General features: G+C 44.2%; 1 protein-coding gene across 4 annotated transcripts in view; it reads left to right on the top strand.

Moving 5' to 3' along the window:
* The window catches only part of TIAM1 (TIAM Rac1 associated GEF 1), a 394,669-nt gene that overhangs the window by 126,306 nt on the left and 247,440 nt on the right, over window positions 1-20,923 (top strand). Inside the window, exon 4 of one of the 4 annotated variants that reach the window (XM_039229023.1) lies at window positions 4,620-4,721. The exons of the other annotated variants lie outside the window; for them this stretch is intronic. The gene's annotated coding sequence lies outside the window, so the exon portion shown is untranslated. The remainder of the gene's footprint in view (window positions 1-4,619; window positions 4,722-20,923) is intronic. 4 annotated transcript variants of the gene reach the window in all.

The following is a 20,923-nucleotide window of genomic DNA, read 5'->3' as shown; positions in this document are numbered from 1 at the left end:
CACATAGTCCCCCAGATTGCAAGAGTGTCAGAAAATTGCTGCGTGTCCAGCCCCGAGGCTCTCTGTGGCTGTGAAGTCTGTTGGTAGAATGTAACTCTCCCTTTATTGATGGGCTCTGAGACACTTGTGCTAAGTGAATCCCTACGTTTATCTTGGCTCTCTGGGAAGTCTTTGGCCTCGCAAACCAACAGGTTAGTACGCCTTGGGTCAGGGGCCTCGGTTTCAGATAGAACGAGAACAGCGTTGTTGAATCTCAGTGGCAGGTTGATAGTTGGGAAAGTGCTTACTGTGCTCCAAGCATGGTTTTCAGTTGGGTCCGCCGAAGGAAGGCTCAATTTGCATTCCCCACTCTCTGCCAGCGTTTCAGTTGAATGTCCTCCTTTCCAATCCACAATCTGTTGATTGTTTACTGTGTGTGAAGCAGTGAAATTAGGGGCGATTCCTGTCTTCAGGGAGCCTCTAATTTGCTGGAGAAGGTAGACCTGACCTTCAATACTTACACAAAACTTTAATATGCATCAGACTTGAAGCAAAGCCCTGGGCAAGGAGACCCCTCGTGTGCAGGCATCAAAGATCACTTTCCAGGATGTTGCACCTGAGCGCATCCTGCAGTGGAGTGGACTTTAGCAAGGATTGGGTGGGGGCAGGACCCCAGGAGGGTAGAGAAGGCGTGCAGGGCTGGGCGAGCGGCACAGGGGAAATGGTGAAGCATGAAAACGTTCACAGGGCTCCACAGCGGAGGAGAAGCCATCCCGTGGGGCTGGAGTGCAGGATTTCTGCGGAGCCGTGTGGGAGGGAGAAGGGCAGGTACAGCTGGGGTCATGTTGTGGAGATCTTTCTTAAAGGAAACACCAAGGAGCTCGAATTTTACTGGCAGAAGATGGACAATCACTGGAAGTCTGTCAATAGGGGACAAAGAGATTCATGATCTGTTTCTTGAAGAACCCCTACGGTAGCATCTAGAAGGCTAGTTGGTTGGTGGAGGTCTAGGTGACAGGGAGGCTTGTTAGGAGCTTGTTTCTATGACCAGGTTAGAGATGAGCTGGAGCTGGGTGGTGGCCAAGAAAGTCATAGAAGAGAAGGGTGGAAGAGCCTCTAACTCTGTGCCCCACTTGTGCGGTCTCTCTCAAAAATAAATAAAACATTTAAAAAATAAGTAAAACCTTAAAAAAAAAAAGAGATCAAATTCTCTTTCCTAGCTGGTGAAGTGGAGTCACAGGGCCCTTGAAAGGAAAAGAATATGAAGAAAAGGACATGGTAGCTGAAAATGTTGAAACCAGAAGAGGCAATAGCAAATCTGTCCCCTCACTGTGGGACAGAGGAGGAAGGAAGGAGAGAAAAACCCTGGTGACTGAGAAAAGCAGCCTGGGAGAAGGCAGTGTGTTGACTTTAGCCACACTGGGGACATTGGTTTCTAACATCACCCACCTCCCTGATCCCTGGGTTAGAAATAGCAGGGAAGGAAAGGAAACACTTCACGTTTTTCCATGCCGACTTTGAGAGAATATTTTGGATAGCCATGGTTTCTAGAATGTGATTAGTTAACGAACTCAGTTGATTTGCTTAGATTATAACTTAGTTTTCATTTCTGGAAGGAACACATGTTCAGTGACAGTCACAAATATTATTATTGGCATTATTAGTTAGATCATGTTGTCGTAAATTCGACCTAACCCTCCTAAAAATTCCCAGCCTTGTGTTAACCATTTTATAAATGTGTCTTATGTAGAATTCCATAAGGATTCTCTTTGGAGCCTGAATGTAAGAAGAGGACCCTCTAAAATTCTGTCTCCTCCTATTTTTATTTTATTTTATTTTATTTTATTTTATTTTATTTTATTTTATTTTATTTAATGTTTTTATTTATTTCTAAGAGAGAGAGAGACAGCGTGAGCAGGGTAGTGTCAGAGAGAGAGGGAGACACAGAATCTGAAACAGGCTCCAGGCTCTGAGCTAGCTGTCAGCACAGAGCCCGATGTGGGGCTCGAACCCACGAACCATGAGATCATGACCTGAGCCAAAACCAAAAGTTTGTTGCTCAGCGGACTGAGCCACCCAGGCCTCCCTCGTCCCCCATTTATTTTATATTGAGTGCTTCTTTTGTGTTTGGTTTAGTTTTACAGATGGAAAGAAACACTCATGTTGGGATCCCGCAGAACACCCCCCAACTCTCAGGGGTTCGCCTTTGCTAGTGGCTTCCTGACCACCTGACCATGCAGGGCTTTCTCAGGGGCCATTTGCAGCAAAGCTCCTCAGTGCAATTGGCCCTTTCAAACTGGTGATTGCTTTCTCCTCCCCTCGTAGGCGGTGTATGTCCACCTGCACATTCTGGGACCGTCTTAGTTGGGTTGATAGATTTGTTTGGACGTGACCTTTCTCAGTTCCTCTTCGCTGGGTTTTTGCCCACTGAGGAAATGATCCCCGGATCCCATCCATCTGCCCTGGTGGCAACAGAAGAGAGAATTTGTCTTCTCTGTGGTCCAGGTCCAACCGCGCAGACACCTGTCCTGCAAAGACTCCTATTCTGGTTGGTGTCGCTTCCTGACTCAGAGACTTTTTTACTTCTGAGTTCTGGAAGTCATCAGGTTGGATGCGGGACAAGGAGGAGGCGCCGGAGGGTCCTCAGCTGCCCGGGGTGCTTTTACTGATTGCACACCGGACACAGAAGAAGAGCCGGGTCCCCCCACCTCCAGCCGCAGCCTGGCCCCGTTCGTAAGTGTTTCCTGTTTGTGGTTGATTCATTCTGAGAGCTTCCCGTGCCCTTTGGGATTGTTCACTGTGGGATTTGAGAAGAAAAAGGAGAGTTTCTCTTTTAAGTCTGATGAAAACCATCTGAGCAGGACATGTGTACATATGCCGTCGATTAATGCTTTTCTTATGGGCACTTCAGGACTCCCCTGGCTGTTGAGGAAATCCGTAGGAGGAAGGGAACCTTTACTTTGGGACTCTTAGATCGTGCATCCTAATATCACAAAAGAAAATGGGTTCTGGCCATTTTTGAGGCTTGTCAGGGTTTTTTTCTCCATAGCTCTGGAATTTTCTCTCTTGCACTTTCAGAGTGGCCAAATCCATGGGCTCCTGGGAGCGCTGCTCTGGAGAGATCCATTGAGGTGGGGATGGAGTGCAGAGCTGAGCCGGATCGTAACTCTTGTAGGCCTTTGCCATCTGCCCAGGGTCACGTGCACGTGGTCCCCATGAGCTTGGAAAAATGATCCCTGAGCACTGCTCCCATCCACCAGGGTCGTTCTGTGGATTTCCAGATGTTGGACTTGTACAGGTGACGTAACCCCAGCTGGTGTTGCTGCAGGCGGTGTTTGTGTGTATGTGGGGGTAGTGCTGTCGAGTCACGCTCATGACTTTGAGATTGAAGTTCCATCTCACTGAGAGGCAGGAACCCTGTGGAGGAAGATGGCGCCTGGTTGTTTTGTTTGCATGTTCTTTTCCTTGGGCCTTCTCCCCAAAACTAAGGTCCCGGACCTGGTATCAAGTGTAAGCACACGTGTTATACTGGAGGGGATCAGCCAGCTCTGGACAGCACATTTCGTTTGCTTTTTTTATTTCTTCAAGAAACAGGATGATAATCCATTTCATAATATCCCTTTCTCTGGGACGCAAAGACGGGGGGCTTAGTTTTGGGGGAGAATGGTGTGGTCTCCTCATAATAAGATGTGCAAGGAAGAGACAAATTAAAGGGTGAGGTACACTTTCCCATCCAGATACAGAAGTGTCTGCGAAGGGAACCTTATTTTACGGATACTTCACTTTGTTTCTTGAAAAGAGCAGATGAAGTACACTTTCTAGAATGCCCAGTCCTGCGTAACACACATGCTGGATACACACTGGTTGCCAAACACAGGCCATGGGCCAAATCTGTCCTATCTTCTGTTTTTGTAAGTAAAGTTTATTGGAAGATGTCCATGCCCGTTGCTTTATTTTAGTGGCTACTTTCACACTTGAAATGGCAGAGCCGACAGAAAGAATGGGTGCCAAAGCCTGAAATAGTTCCTCTCTGGCTTCTCATGGAAAGTTTGCCAACCTTTGCTCTTTACCTGGATGGTGAAATCTAGGACATCTCTGTTATTACAAATCTTTAGTTTCAGGGGCGCCTGGGTGGCTCGGTGTGTTCAGCGTCTGACGTCGGCTCAGGTCATGATCTCACAGTTCCTGGGTTCAAGTCCTGCGTCGGGCTCTGTGCTGACAGCCCAGCGTCTGGAGCCTGCTTCGGATTCTGTGTCTCCTCCTCTCTCTGCCCCTACCCCACTCATGCTCTGTCTCTCTCTCTTTGTCTCTCAAAAATGAATGAACATTAAAAAAATTTTTTTTTTTTAATTTCTATTTTTTAATGTTGGCTACTTCAAATCCAACCCATAGCTTCCTGTTGTTCCTCCACTCTTAGCTCTGGGATTGTATCAGGCGTTGGGTTTTCGACGGTGTGCTGGTTGACTCTGGAAGACGTTTGGAATGGTGGAGAGTTTTATGTCAGGAGCCACCCCAGGTTTTGTGGGGGTTGGAGAGGTTCCAGATACCCCCACACTGCGGGACAGCCTCAGCCCACGTGTCCGGAGCTCACTCACTTCCAGCACCACTTACCCGCTTTCTATTTCTATCGCGTTTTTCAGGGGATCTTTGTAACATTTCCCAGTGATGAGACGGTCCTTACTTACCACTTTCAGGCATCTGTGTACCTTATTTCGGTTGCTCTCTTGACGCAGGAAACACAGGTAATTTATGTGCTTGCCAGTGATCTGGAGAACTGACTCCAACTTCTCTGTCGGTGACACACACGCACTCTCACGTACGCCCTTGGGGCTGCCTTCTGTTGACCTTAATGACTCTGCTCCAGTCAAATCCCAGGACAGGATGCTTCTCTCATTTCTCAGGCTGCTGGAGAAAACTTGGATCTCCTGCTCTCTCATAGGAATCACCAGCCTTTGTAAATCCTGCTTTAAAATAAATAAATAAATACATAAATCGGCGTCTGCTTGACTTCCCCTCTCACCTGCCTTTTGGACCAGGCTGCGAGCTTTTAGCTGGAGGAAGTTAGCTGGGCCTCCCCACCAAGGAGCGAGGCTCAGTGGGAGAGGGAGGTTTCCTACAGCCCAGAGATTGCAGCCAGACCCCCATGAGAGATGGAGAGAAGGGCAGAGCTGCAGTTGCTGGAGGGAGGGAGCCTCCAGTGGTCCCAAGGGGAGGGGTGTGGCCCTGGCCCTTGGGTGGAGGTAAGAGCAAGAGATGAGGGACTATGTGCTCTGCATGTGATGAGCATGAAGTCCGTGCATGGTAACTGTGGACAGTCACTGGGACAGAGGCGGGCAGCCTGTGAGAACTTCAGAGAGACCCAAGAAAGGAAGAAGGCTTGAGTTTCCGCCACTTGGGGTGGGGGCGGCGACGCACGTGGGTGGGCGCGGGAGCAGTGTGCCTACGAAATTCTCAGGACTACTACCTGGTGAAGCCTAGAGGGACGTCTGAAGGACCCAGCGGTTGGGGTTTCCATGGCCAAGGGTCTCATGCTCACTCTTGGGTGCACACCAGAGTCACCCTTGTTAAATGGAAGAACGCCTGCCCCTAGGGTTTCTGACTCAGTAGGCTTTCAGCAGGGCTGGAGAACTTGCACTTTAACAAGTTCCCAGGGGTGCCGCTGCACATCCGGGGACCCCACTTGGAGAATCACTAATCTATAGAGGAGCAAAACAGCGAAGCGAGCCTCTCAGTGTCCGCAAAATGAATCCGAGCTAAGAAGTGATTAGAAGATGGACTAGAAAGCTAATTGTACATTAAGAACAAGAATTTGGTCCCTGTTGGGTTGATTACTGAGTCACCATTTCTAAGTTCTAGAAAGGCTTAAGCTAGTTTAGCAAAATGCTATTGAGCAATAACATGATAGTAGAGACTTTCATTAAAATCTAATTCCTGTGCATTTGGGGAATTTATTCACTATAAACAGGAAGAGTGTTTCAGAACTGCGTTTTTGGCTCTTTGTAATTTTGAATCCTTTTAGCTGACTCAGGAAAGAGAGTCCCTCATTTGAACTTTTATTTATAACAGAAGATAATTCTGGGGTCTGAGAGTAGCTCCCTTCTTTTCCTGTCAGGGTTTGTTCTCTTGCAATGAGGATTTGATGTCGGTAGGCCTAAATTTTCAGCTGACAAACTCTGATTTTTTTCTCTTTTTATTTCTGAGTATAATAAAGATAGAAGATTTTGGCCACAAGTATAAATATAACTGAAATAGAAACAAAAGAATGGGAGACCAGATGCATTAATAAACCATGTAACTGTATGCTTCAAAAAATATCTTGAATGCTCTGGAATAATCCAGAATAAATGCCAGGTGTTTAACAGAACTGATGGCTGTGCCCTAAGTTAGGATTTACTTTCTGTAAGGGAGGGGAGTGGTGGGGAATAATACATCTAACAGGCCAGGAGCCCTTTAAAATGCAAATGTGTGAATTTCAGAAGAGCTCTTAATTATTTCTCCATTCACATAGGCAGGTCAGGATTCCTGGAGTCCTTAAAAAATCCTTGAAAGGATTAATTTGAGTGCAGGTGACTCATTTGAAAAGGAGAGGATTGAAAACCTTGACCTTGGAATTGGTGCCTGCTCCCTGTGGCTTGAGCCATTGACTTTTGGTTTTACCCAGAGTATCCATTCTGTCCTGCCTCAGCACCGGTGGTAGCAAAAGGGCTTGAGACTGAGTAACACTCAGGGTCCTTTAGAGCTTCATTTATTTACAAGTCCTTGGGATTGTGGCCAAGGCTCCCTGACATCTCCTTGTATCCATCTTGCTATCTGTGAACCCTGTTGATGGTGTATAAATTAATAAAGTGCTCTGTGAGCATTTTTGGGGTGCCAAGAGGAATCATAATAAATAATATTAAACAACTCTGGGGATTTTCACAATATTTACAATTTTGGCTTACACACTTAGGGATTTGGAAGCATTTTTATAAAACCGATTGAAAATCATGCATCAGGCTTCCTTTATGCGATTGGCAACATTTCAGAAACCACAAGGATCCCTGCTTCTCAGAGTTGTTTTGTGCAAGCCCCGTCTGTACGGGTCGAAACTCTGCCTCCCCGTAATACAGGAGTTTCTTTATGGGAATTGCCGACTTGATCCCAGGGATGTCGGTGGTGGTGGTGGTGGTGGTGGTGGTGGTGGTGGTGAGTGAGTGAGCATGAATATGCTCGCTGCAGGAGATGGACATGCTGGGGAGAGAAGGATGTGCCTAGTGGTTTCAGTGTTATTGGGGTGGCTGGTGTTTTAATAGAATTATCTGCAGAACTTGGAAAACTTGTCTGACGGCTCCGGGCTTTCTGAGAGGCAGCATGCTGTTTGAGGGAATTTGTTGACTTTTAAGGTGAAAGGTGAACAAGGGAGGGGTAAGCAGCACATACCTTTGTGATTTTCACAGGTTTGCCCTGTTGGGGTTTTGTCCAGGTTTTGAGATTTCTCAACCTTAGAGCTTCATCATCGGTGATTCACAGGTTCTACATTAGAACAGTCTAGAAGCTGAAGAAGTGGTTCTTTGAGCTGGGGATGCCAGCATGATATGCTCCTTTTCTGTCCTCGTAGTTGCTAATATGTGGATTCTTCTGGAATAATGGCTATTCCGGATTCGTAGAGCTTGGGACTTGGGTGCTCAATAAAAGTTTCTTGAAATAACAACAACAAGAACAACAAAAACAAACATAATGGTAACAGTTTATTGCATTGATATTAATAGTAGACAAATTTATTGCATTAATAATAGTAATAATAGACAGCGCTTTAAGGGTGTGTGATCTGTGGCAGGTGCTGTTCTGAACCCCTGACCTGTGTGCACTTATTTAATCCTCTCGAGAATCGTGTGCGGCAGGATCCTGATCTCATTATTATCTCCATTTTACAGATGGAAACAGAGCAATTGAGAGTTTAAGTAACTTGCCGAAGGTTATTTGGGTGGTGTATGGTGGGCTTTGCATCCTGGTAGATGCTACAGGGATTTGATCCCTGAAGCATCCGATTCTTTGTGATGAATCCTTGCACCATAGACCCAGTACCAAAGTTCTCATGAGTTTAATCTCTTTTGGAGATGTATGGATTTTTGTCTTGGGAATAGCTGAAGAATGCCCACATCAGGGATGGTAACATTTTCTTTAAGTCTGAAGACATAGAGCTTAGTTCATGTCACCTGACACTGAGGTGGGGTGCGGGGTGGAGAATAAGCTATATTAATAACTGCGAAGGAGCAATCTCCAAAGGGGCTTTGCATGTTTGTGTACCCTCCAGAAGAGTTGAGGAAGACGGTTGCATTGAGTATTTCTTCTGTTATGAATTCCATAGGAACTTACCGTTCTTTGGACTTTTATTGCCAGACTGGTCAAGGTTCATTCAAGTTAAGTCCTGGGAGCCAGTTTTGTGGGTGAGAGAATCTGCCGGCTTTGGGTTTTTTGAACATCTTTAAATGCCCCTCATCTGTGTTGGGGGAGCCGGCTAGGGAGGGGCTATCAGTGGCTGAGCAAAGGAGTGAGTCCTGTAGGGAATCGGTCCATGGTGGGATTAGGCTGAGGAAATTAACTTTCTTGGACTCCGTGATGAGAGCATGGACTTGGGCGGAAATGCCCCTTGCTGGCTGCCCTTCCCAGGACTGGGTAACCGTGTTTGCAGAATTGCATCTGCACGTTTTGAGGCTCAATATCCAAGTGGAGTCTAGGAGGAAAAAGGAACTACTGGATGTGGTCAAGCCCTGCAAAGCTAGGTACGCATTTGATAAGTGGCTTTTCTCTTTAAAAAGAAAAATATTTTTTTTAACATTTATTCATTTTTGCGAGACAGAGTGAGAGTGGGGGAGGAGCAGAGAGAGAGGGAGACACAGAATCCGAAGCAGGCTCCAGGCTCTGAGGTGTCAGCACAGAATCCAATGCAGGGCTCGAACTCACTGACTGTTAGATCATGACCTCAGCTAGAGCCAGATGCTTAACTGACTGAGCCACACAGGCGCCCCGGCTTTTCTCTTTATCCTAAAGAATTACCATCTCACAAGAAGTTTAAAAAAAAAAAAAATACAGAGAGGTCCTGTGTACCCATCACCTAGTAGTGACATCTTGTTTGACTCTAATTAGTGTGTGTCAAAACTAGGAAACTGATATTGGCACGATGCAATTAACAAAACTACAGACCACCCTGGGCTTTAACTAGTTTTTGCATGTACCTGTTTTATTTATTTATTTTTTTGATAGTGCTTAGAATATATAATTGGACCAGTGTTCCTTGATGGGCAGACGAACCTCTTGACAAAGGCTGTAATAAATCTTTTACAGACACATGATTTTTAGCTTAATGTCTGAATGTTTTTTAACACGGGAAGCAGTTGAGTGGAATGTGAAGTCCAGCAGCTGAGTTAATGGAATAGAAACCAAACCGTCTGGTTATTTTCATTTATGGTCTTGAACACTTTGTGGAGATTATCTTCATTTTTGTAGCCTTTTCAGAGGGAAGAGACTTTCCAGAGATCAAGGATAATTCAAGGTCATCATGTCATATTAAGAGTTCTTGCAGGGAACGATAAACAGATGTTGTAAGACCTGGAAACAGGAGAGATTTTGATTAATCAGATAAAAAGTATGGACTGGAGGGACGTAAAGATCCTGGATGCCATTTCATGAGAACTGTTAGAGTAGATTTACTTTGAAAATGACAGCCCCGTATGAGGTGTGCTAAATGTTGGCTGCCTGGCTCACTGTGATTGATTGCTCTTGCCTCTGTGGTCCCATCCTGCTTTGCTGAGACTTCCAGTTAGCCTCCTTCACTGTCTGCCCTGGATTTGAGCTATTGTGGGGGGGTGGAGGGGGTGGTGGTGGTGGGGTGGGGCGCCTGTCTTCTCACTAGACTAGGAATTCTTTGAGGGCATGTTTTGCCTTCTCTCTTTCTCCTTTCCTTACAGTATCAAGCAAGGATGCTGAGAGCATCAGGGATCCCTAGTTCTCTGCTTCCGGCAATTTCCAGACTTTTCCTTATTCTAGCTTCACTTCTTTATGTGTCTAACTGGGCATTTGTTTGCATGTTACATGTATTTGAAATCAATACGCTTAATTTGTGACAGATTATTGTGTAATTTGGAGCTATCATAGAACAGGCTGGCCTTGTTCTATAGTTTTATTGAGATAGCATTAAAATGACCCCAGAGCCTGTTAGGTTTTCTCTTTCAATAAAGCAGTGGAAAGTTTTTGTTTCTTTGTATATTTCCCTGTGGTATAGAATTTTTCAAAAAAGGTAATCATCGTTTACACGTAATGGTTAACAACTGAGATACTCATTTAAAATTCTTCTGACCATGGCTGCCTTTTGAGGTTGGAGATTAAGGAAGTTGGGACATCATCTATGATTATGACCTCTCCAAATTGTCAGTGGTGCTGTGGGGCCTTGTCTTCGGTGAGAATTTTGGGAAAGTACGTTTTTCAGTCACTTTTTCTATTGGAGCAGCCACAAAGAGGAGAAATGCTGTGTCCTTGGGATCATTTGGTTACAACGCAATGGAAAGAAGTTCCCAAATACACCTATGTAAAAATGGCAGTACGGAAGCAATGTGGGGGAAAGTTGTGGGTAGCCAGCGATCTGCTTATGAACAGATGAGAGCAGGAAAATCAGGAAGGGATGCCATCCTCCCGCTTTTCAGAGGCCCACATAGTCTTTTCTTACAAGGCTCTGCCATTTTCTTGCCTCTACTTGCAGACTGGCTTCCTTGTTTGAGCTCTGACTTCTCAGGTTCTCATATTCCCTGCTTGCCAAATGGCTTTGACTTGGTACAGAGTCCTCTAGTCCAATACAACGTGATCTTTCCTTTAGATAACAATCTTGGTCTCTTAGTATCTCAATTCCAAAAGATTAAGTGGGAGTCTGGGCCATATTGAGTCATGTATCCACTCTTGGTCTACCCAGCTGTTGTGGGGATGAAGGGGTCATTTGTATGTTGGGTCGTCCCATACTCGTCTAGGCACGCTCTTGAGAAGGTAGAGTTGGTGAGAGGCTTTGATTGGCATGGCTACCATATCCCAATCAAGGAACAATTCACCATTGTTTATATTTGGCTCTAGATCGCATTAGGAAAGTAGGATCCATTCCTCTTTGGCCTGGTCTTGGCCTCCCCACCCTTCCCAGTTGGAAGTTCAGTTCTAGGCAGCAGAAGTGCTATAGTCTTGTTTGTTGGTAATGAAGAGTTGGTTACACACACTAATTAAAAATGGGGGATTGGATACATGGCATCACCAATCAATATTGAACTTAAAAGAGATTTTAACTCATGCCTTTGAGTTAAATGAATGCATTTGAATTTTTCTTTCTATATAAATTTATTTACCTTTTGAGTTCTTAATGTTGACTTGAAGCACATATACTCATCATGCAGAGATTCTAGTTTTACAGCCAAGAACTTCTATTGTGTGTCACAGTTACTGGATGTCGGGGAAAGGATGAAGTATCCAGAAGAAGGGTGGATAAGACTGTAGATTCCATTTCCCCACTAACAAGCTGGGTCCTCTTGGTAACTTAGTTTTATGAAGCTCGGTTTCCTTACCAGTAAAATCAGTAAGAAAAGTATCCATCTCATAATATTGTTGAGAGGGTTCCAGGGGATAATATTCAAAGGCACATTTTAGGTACTCGGGATATAGGAGCAAACAAAATACATAATAATCTTATCTTCCTGGAGCTAATATTTCAGCATGTGCTGCCGCCCCTCTAGCTTATAATCAAAAAAGAGTAGTATCCTTGAATTTTCTTCCAACTTAAAAAAATCAGGTTTTCAAAAAGTCGGACATTGTAGCAGACAGGTGGGCCTCTTTGTCTTGTGAGAATAGGGCATGTGAGTGCATGTGTGTGCAAGTACGTGGTAAGGAGTCATTTGGAGTCAATGAAAACATCAACATTCTTTGCAAAAGTTCTGTTTTTCAAGGCAAACAGTAAATGAGCTTTATTGGAGTTAAGTGAATAAATAGAACTTGTGAGAGACATTTTATGAGCTGATATCTTGACTTTGATGACCCAAGGAAAGACATTCCTATGGGTGCACGGGGGAACTCATTTTACTGTGAAATCAAAGTTAAAAATCTTAATGGATTTTAATAACCCTGAATGTCATACTGAGTTTAACTTTGGACAATTTCAGATAACACATCTATCTAGTGCTATGGTTTACTCATCTCTTGAGGTATAACATATAACTCAAGGTATAAAATCTTTCATTTTTAAAAATTTATGTTTTGCAACCTTTGCTATTATGAAATAGAAACTTCGGTGGGAGACAGGCTCTTTTAGATGGGAGGAAATATACTTTCCCTCCAGTGGATCCAAACAAATCATTCTACCAGCCAAAGGAAGCAATTTCCTTTCTTTGCCTTGGGATTTGAGGCCATAATATAATGTATACAATTATTTAACTTGATTGACCTAAACTTTATTCTTTGTTTAGCATTTATAGGTTGTTATATACCCTAAATCCAAACGATTACAGTTTAAAATGGTACAAAGAATTTAAGGATATGCTGGTTGAAATTCCTGAGGGAGAACGTATCCAAGCCAATATAAAAAGTAATTTCATCGCTTTACAGACAAATCGTATCTGTGGGGTCATCGACGTCACATTTAAAATGTTAAAGCAAGATCCATAATAACAGAAAGTTACTACTCTTTATCACCCATTGTTGGTATTAATGAGGATACCTACCAGTTCCATCGTGTGGAAGTAACTTGGGCTTTGTAATTTCTTTCTGATTTCTGGAAAGGAGTGTCTTTAATTGAGAAAGGACAGAGCTTGGTGACAAGGGGTGTTGATGTTTAAGTTTCTCTTTTTCCTTCATCGGTTTCATAGTACAAGTGATCAAGTCTGTATTTTCACATCCCACTAAATAGTTCTCCGAAATGTCCAGTTGCCCTCGTTATTATAATTGGTCATAATTTCTCTCCTTCACCGAGGGGACACAGAGTAATCTTCAGACCCAGGAACAATGGACATTTCTGTGAGGCTGGCAAGGTTCTGCCGGGAGCAGGAATTTAGCAATTTAGCAATGACTCTTCCACCCCTTGTCCATGTGTCTGGCCGCACGCATGCTTAGGTATTTGAATGAACGATGTGGGCTACTTCCAAGGGTTATATTGGTTTCCATTTTTAGTGGATTAAAATTCTGTGATGGTTTATTTTAAAAATCTGCACATTTCCATCAGTAACGTAAACCATTACCCTTGTGTGGGAAACTGGCCAGGTCTCCCTCTGGCCCTTCTCATCCATAGCTATTCATTCAGAAGGACGGCATAAAAAGTAAGATTGTTTAAAAATTTTCCACGCTATTCTGAAAACAGGTGCTTCCTTTGTGAGTTCAAGTTAGCGAATTTATGTGGTCATTTCTACCCAATTTAAACTGGCCGTTCTAAAGAACAAAGACATTCTCTTTGCCCCGAAGATTGACATTTTCTCACAGAGATTAGGCACTTCCTGTGGCCCTGGGTCCCTTTCTGCTGATGCAGTTGGGGAGGTCAGAGGGAAGGCAAACCGTTGGTGCATGGTCTTCCCTCTGAGTGGGAGGTGCTCAGAGTTTGTGCACCTCCGCACAGAGGCAGGCTGAAGCTTGCTGAGATCTTTATCAGGTACTTTATGGTGCATCCATTCTGTAAGTTAGCAGTGAAAAGTCTGAAGTCCCTTTGTCCTCGGAAAATAGCCGTGTTGCAACGTGTTGCTTTTGCCCTTCTGATCTCCTCCTGCCCTTTCACTTTGCCTGCCAGAGAGCAGCCCCAGCATCTTCACATTCTGACTTCTGGAGTGGAATGAAAGAGTTTCTTTCTGTATAGAGAGGTTTGTTTTACACAGAGCTGCCTTTGACGGGGCGGGCTCTCCCCTCCTCCCCCCCCCCCCAACTGATTTAGAACGTAGCATTGGCAGCCGGCCAGAGAGGACAGTCATAAATAGTCATTTGAATGGGGTCTCGTCGAGTCTTTGTCCTGCGATCTTATTTCGGAGAGAGAAAATTGGGCACCCTCGTAAACCAAGAGCTGCTTTGGCCCCGTGTGATTGCAAATATTTTTGCCTTAGAGATACCGCATTGAGATCCACAGTATGAGATTAAGGTATTCGGGCAGTTAACAAAAATGTTCTAAAGCGTAGGAATAATGATTCCAAATTGATGCTCAGGAATGCTTTGAATTTATACAAAGTTCCAGTTTTACGAACGGCAGGATGTCTCGGCAGCCCTTTCTGTGTCCTGTCTTTGCGAAAGAAAATAGGTGATAGAATTTCTGGGAGAGAAAATGAGAATGGAGGTTTCTCGGCAACTTTGAAATTTCTAGTCAGGTAAAAAAAAGGTGATCTGGAGCAAATCTAACAAAATGTAATGTGTTTATTTTGCGGGGGGAGGTATAAAGATGTCTGTCTCTGGATCTCTACTTGCCTGAATTTTTTTCAAAAGAAAGGAAAAATCGGTAGGAGGGTTGTGGAGGAGAGAAAGGAGGGAAGCAAGCAATTGAAGCATGAACAGTTAACAGTGGTGGAGTGACCTGTGCAGGAATTTGGGACCGCGTGCCTGGCCTTAGCTAAGCCAACTTCTCTCTGCCTCTGTTTTTGTCATTTATAAAATGACATTAATAAATGGGCATGATAGTCCTTTAAGAGTTTGTATCTCTTTGAGAGCTGAATACAGTGCCTAGTACAAAAAAGATACCACTCCCCTGTCTTAATTCTCTACGTTACCATTTTGATGTTGCATCTCAGGTCTTTGGCTGAATTGGCAGATCTTCTGCCTGTTTTTTTATTTTTTAATGTTTATTTATTTTTGAGAGAGAGACAGAGCACGAGCGGGGGAGGAGTAGAGGAAGAAGGAGACACAGAATCCGAAGCAATCTTCAGGCTCTGAGCTGTCAGCAAAGAACCCAACGCGGGGCTCTAACTCACAGACCATGAGATCATGACCTGAGCCAAAGTTGGATGCTTAACTGACTGAGCCACCCAGGTGCCCCTCTTCTGCCTGGTCTTAATATCAGTTTTGCTGTGTTGTAATTCACTTATATATAGTGATACCACCATGATCGAAGGAGGTCTTCCTTTGTTTTTCCCTACCATAGAAAGGGGGTAGAGTATGGGCACCTGGGTAGCTCAGTTGGTTAAGCATCTGACTTCGGCTCAGGTCATGATCTCATGGTTCGTGGGTTTGAGCCCCATGTCAGTCTCTGTGCTGACAGCGAGCTCAGAGCCTGGAGCCTGTTTCAGATTCTGTGTCTCCCTCTCTCTCTGACCCTCCCTGCTCAAGCTGTCTCTCTCTCTCAGAAATAAATAAAACATTTAAAAAATTTAAAAAAAAAAAAAAAAAGAAAGGTGGTAGGGTAGGAAAGGTGATTAACCCCCCCCCCCCCATTTTAGTTTAACCATGTTTATTGAAGACCAGGTCAGGACTAGGCTGTGTTCTGGAAGGGAGCCAAAGGAAACAGTGGGAACAAGATGGACCGAATCACTACTCGGAGCTGACAGTCTGAGGGGAGACAGATAGTTAAAAAAACAAATGTCAGGTGGCAGGGATGGGTGAAGAAGTAACGTGGGATTAAGAGGCTAGACATCAAGGAATGGCGGTGTACACATCTATTTTAGATGACAAAGACTGGGAATCCTTCTCCGACCAGGTATCCTCATGAGGTCTGCACAGAGGGACGGAGCCAGCCTTGTGGAAGTCTGGAGAAAGAACATTCCAGGCAGAGGAATCTAGCAATGTGTTGAAGAGCTGCAAGAGGCTTGTGTGGGAAAGGCAGGGGAGAGTAGAAACGAGGCCAAATCACCTGCAGGAGGTTCTCGCTTGGATTTTGTTTGCGTGAGATGGGAAACGACACAGTGGAACCACAAAACCGGCCTCTCTGCTGCTCTTCAGAGACTTTGTTAAACGTGTTTTTGCAGAGAAGATGGAAAATAATAGTGTATCTGTTCCTTTGATTACAATTCCCATCATATAATAATTAACTGCTAGCTGTAATTATAGGACTTGCTCTAATTTAGTTTAGTACCCTTGGGACCTCTATTAGCCTATATCCCAATCAATTTCACAGCTAGTAAGAGGGAAAATGCCGTATTTCCTCTTGAAATTTTAAATCTAGCGGGAGCGTGATCTGCCTGTCTGTTTTCCCTGTGCTGGGCTGCTTTCTCCCCCCCTCCTCTGTTCAGGCCCTCTCCTCTGGCGTGCTGATTCAGGCATGTAGCATGTTGTTTTCCTAATTAGGCTATACTTTCACAGATAGTTGTTAATGAATTCCATGCATCTCACGTCCCTTTGGTAACCTCGCCGATTCGTGTAACAAAGATTCTCAGCTGACAGCCAAGGGAACACGTGTCCCCTCCTCGAGATGGGGGTTTTAGTCAATATTTATTCTCACGTCTAGCACCTTTTACTACCCTCATGTCCTCTGCGTTAAGCTCATTTATGTAGGGTAATGCAATCATATCTGTTTTCGCAGTTGCGTGAAACCAGAAGTTCTGTCATAGGAAACACAGGGACGATGGTCCTTTCTGCCTCTCTGGCAGATCGGGTGACTTAATGCGTTTGGGTAACCTTGGCCTCCGAGGGCTCCTCTTGTCCCATTTTCTCTGCTGCTCTCGTGGCAAAAGCTGTCCTTACCTTGACACGTCATGGCCGAAGTGTGCGCTCCCTGTCCCCCGCGGATGGCATCTCTCTGGAGGCGAGCGGCGGTCTCTGGGCTGTTTGTGGATTCACTAGAAGTAGCCCCTAGGGAAGCAGGGTGGTCTCCAGACAGCTCAGGCTCAGTCGTTTTGAAATCAAGTCTGTAGCCTGTGGGTAGGAACTAGAGTCGCTCCGTACCGTAGAGGAAGAAACCGGGACTCGCAGGTGAGGAAAGGTTGCCCAGTGCTGGCAGCCAAGTCATCATAAACGTGAGCCCCGAGTCTGCTTGTGTGTTCTGGCAGGCGTGTGTGTGTGTGTGTGTGTGTGTGTGTGTGTGTACAAATGAGCAGACTATTTAAATTTTTTTTTTAATGTTTCTTTATTTTTGAGAGCAAGAGAGACAGGGTGTGAGCAGGGGAAGGGCAGAGAACAAGGAAGACACAGAATCTGAAGCAGGCTCCAGGCTCCAAGCTGTCAGCACAGAGCCTGATAGGGGTTCGATCATGACCTGAGCCAAAGTTGAACACTTAACCAATGGAGCCACCCAGGAGCCCCTGAGTAGACTGTATTTTTTAGACTAGCTTCAGGTTCACAACAAAACTGAACGGAAGAAAGCACAGGGAGCTCTCATATACCCCTTAGCCCCCCTGCTCCCAATCTCTAGCCTCTCCTGTCCCCTACTCCCCACCCCCTACCCCCTTCTAGAGTGGTTCATTTGTTAGAATCCGTGAGCCTTCATTAGGGTCCATTCCTGGTGTTGTACATCCTATGAGTTTTTTTTTACGTGTACAATGACATGTATCCATCATTACAGTATCACAGAGAGTAGTTTCACTCTGTGTGCCGCCTGTTCACCCCTCCTTATTCCCTAACCCCTGGCAACTGCTGATCTTTTTACTGTTTCTCTAGTTTTGCCTTTTCCAGAATGCCATGTAGTTGGAATCATAGAGTAGCCTTTTCAGGTTGGCATCTTTCACTTAATAACATGCATTTAAGGTCCTTCCATACCATGTCTTTTTTTTTTAAGTTTGTTTTGAGAGAGTGAGAGCAGGTGAGCAGGGGAGGTACAGAGAGAGAAGGAGAGAGAGAATCCCAAGCAGGTTCCATGCTGTCAGTGCAGAGCCCGACACGGGGCTCAATCTTAAAAACCATGAGATCATGACCTGAGCTGAAATCAAGTTGGATGCTTTAGCGCCTGAGCCAACCAGGCACCCCACCCCCCCATATCATTTCTTTTTGTGCTGAATAATGTCCCATTGGTGTGTGTGTGTGTGTGTGTGTGTGTGTGTATACATATATATGTATATGTATATGTGTATGTATATGTATATGTATATTTATGTATGTTATGCCTATTAATGAAGTTTCATTATTTCTTGATTATGAAAAAGCATGTGCTCTGTTGTGTAACATTTGGAAACTATAAAAAAGAAGAAAAACTTAAAAATTCAGTCAGAGTCTGTGTATGAACTTAATGTAATAAAACACACGAAATTGGAGCTGTCCTGGAAAATGCAGAACATACGGTTATTATTTATTATAACAGTTCCTGGTAAAGACAGGAAAGATTTAGGGCATTTCAAATGTGGGTTCTCTTTCCATTAAAAGTGCTTCTTAAGTGACTCTTTATGATAATCGACATTCAAACAAATGGTGTCAGCTTTATAAGTCTCATGAATAACTGACCTCCAAGGAGGTACTGAAATTCTTCCCTTAGAAAAAGATCCAGAACTGCTTTAGCAGTGACCCTTCATCTTGCTGGTGGAGGAGAATCCTGTTGCTCCTGTGGAATCAAATCTGGTGGTTCAGTTGCACATGTATTTTATGATGCCTGATGCGACTGCTTTGGGTGATGGGAGCATTTATTAGTCCTGGCCGTCTTCACCGTGGAGGGATGGAGGGTATTATTGGGGAGGTGGGGGCCAATGGACTAGTAATGCCTGAAAAGCCACCCCAGAAGTGGACGTAAGTTGACCTGGGCATCTTTTTGCTTTTCATTGTTCAACCTCACTTAACTCAGCAATATCTTTTCCATGAATGAGAGTATGTGCCTAGCATTCCCCCCCCCGCCCCCCCCCCCCCACCTTTTTGGTTGTAATTATCTATTGTGTGTTTTTGGTGGAAGAAAGCAGGTCTGGGGCAAAAAGTACAAATGAAGGCTCATATAGCCTATGTCTGAATATATAAAACGTTGTAAATGAAGCTAACGAAGTGTAAAATAAGCCATGTTTGATTCTCTTACCTTGACAGACTTTCATAATGTCCTAGAAAACTGGAATGATTAGGCTCCTTGAAATACCGCAAGGAATTAGAGGTAAGGCATAGCCAGCCCCCAGCCCCCAGCCCACGGCCATTTTTATACGCCCACCCCTGGCTCCATCTCGGACCATACGAGGCTTCATGGACCCTACCACCTGCACAGACAAGCTCCTTCTAGAACCCCCACCAATGGCTGCCCTTGGGCATTAGGGTGCATGTATCTCTTCCACCCTTGGGAGACAGAACTAAGGAGGCCTTACGGAGGGGCTGGGCGTGGGCATCAGGGCCAGGGTACATAGGAATGGTCTAGAGAGGGGTCAAGTTGGATTCTGTGCATGTGTCTGCTTGTTTTCCATGAAGGGTATGGCTGGCGGAGAGTCAGAGAGAAGGCCCTCTGATATGAGTGCCCAGGTTAGGGGCCCTTCTTTGGGTTTAGGGAAGATTCTGGAAAAAGGGACCCAGGGTTCTTTGCTACTAGGAATCTTTTAGCTTTGGTTTTGATCTTAAAAAAGTTAGCTATTACTTTTGACATAACAAAGATAGAGTGAGAAGCGTCTACTCCAAATACATTGGAAGGCAATGGCATGCAATTCGGAAGTTGTTTTTAATAGATGAATATATTGTGTTCCGTCATAGGTTCATTTAGGAAGCTCTAGGCTTGATCTAATAGTGAAATATATAGTATATTTATACAAGGTTTTTTTTTTTCCAGGAAAAAAAAAAGAACCATAATGACAATTTTCACTATTTACTTTTCAAGACCCTTAATGAAGATTTGCCTAAAAATGGACTCTCAGTCTTTGATCCCTGGGATTGGGGTTTCCTTACAAGCTGATGGAATGATTCACCTCTTGGTGAATCTTCCTTGATGGCATTCTTAAAGCTCACAACATCTGTGAGTGTATAGATGTTCTCGTGTTCTTTATTGTTGTTTTGAAGGGGATTCTTACGAGACAAGCTAATTTTAGTGAAGAGGAATACTCAAAATCAAGATCAATTTTAAATTGGAAAGGGTGTTCTCCAAGTGTGGGATAGTGAAGCTTATAGGTGTATATATAAAAAATATATATACACACACACACTGATAAGTCACTTGTCATTTTTGGTAATCATAATACAGAGGTTTTACAAATTGTTTATTAGAGAGGATCTCAAGTACTTTAGGGAGGTGTGGGGGCCCAAGGTTCTGTTCTTCCAGTGATTCAAGGGTATTAAAGTAATGCTTTGTTTTCATATCATTAATTACCTACTTGTGACTGAAAACATGTCCATTAATACTTTATTTAGTGAAGTGGATCTTGAGGTTAGTAAATATGACTAAATATGACCTCCCCCCTGCTCCCCCCCCCCCCCCCACCAGAGTGCTCCCTCCTGTGTTCTTCTAGTCTTGTTTCAGAAAGTCTTTGTGCTTTACAGGTACCTGGTTGGTGGGGGGGGGAGGCAGTTCAGTTGGTTAAGCATCCAACTTTGACTCAGTCCATGATCTCATGGTTGGTGAGTTCAAGCCCTGCTTCAGGCTCAGTGCTGACAGTTCAGAGCCTAGAGCCTGTTTTGGATTCTGTGTCTCCGTCTCCCCCTTGTACTCTGTGTCTCTCACTCTTCTCTCAAAAATAAAAAAAATTTTTTTTAAATTTATTAATTTTTCGGTTAAGTGTCCAGCTTCAAGTAATGTCATGACCTCATGGCTCAATGAATTCAAGCCCCACATCAGGCTCTCTGCTGTCAGTGTGGAGCCCACTACAGATTCTCTGTCCCTTTCTCTCTGCCTCTCCCCTGCTTGCATACTTGAGTATGCGTACTCTCTCTCCCAAAAAATAAACTTTATTAAAAAAAAAAAGCTTTGTGCTTTCTAAAAATTGTTTTGATAAGATTTTTGAAAGTCCTGTTTAATATGAGGAAGCTCACACAGGAAAGGGTGCTGTTCTAGAGTTTTTTCCCCACTGCCAAGAGCATTGCTGATTACAGAATATAATGAAATAAATTTGTCATGTTGGACATCTTACGTGGTAGAGCACAGAATGAAGAGCCCAAAACTCAC

Source organism: Hyaena hyaena, unplaced genomic scaffold (assembly GCF_003009895.1).
Source record: "Hyaena hyaena isolate Hyena2069 unplaced genomic scaffold, ASM300989v1 scaffold_2, whole genome shotgun sequence".
Lineage (NCBI taxonomy): Eukaryota > Metazoa > Chordata > Mammalia > Carnivora > Hyaenidae > Hyaena > Hyaena hyaena.
This window is presented reverse-complemented; position numbering and strand designations above follow the sequence as displayed.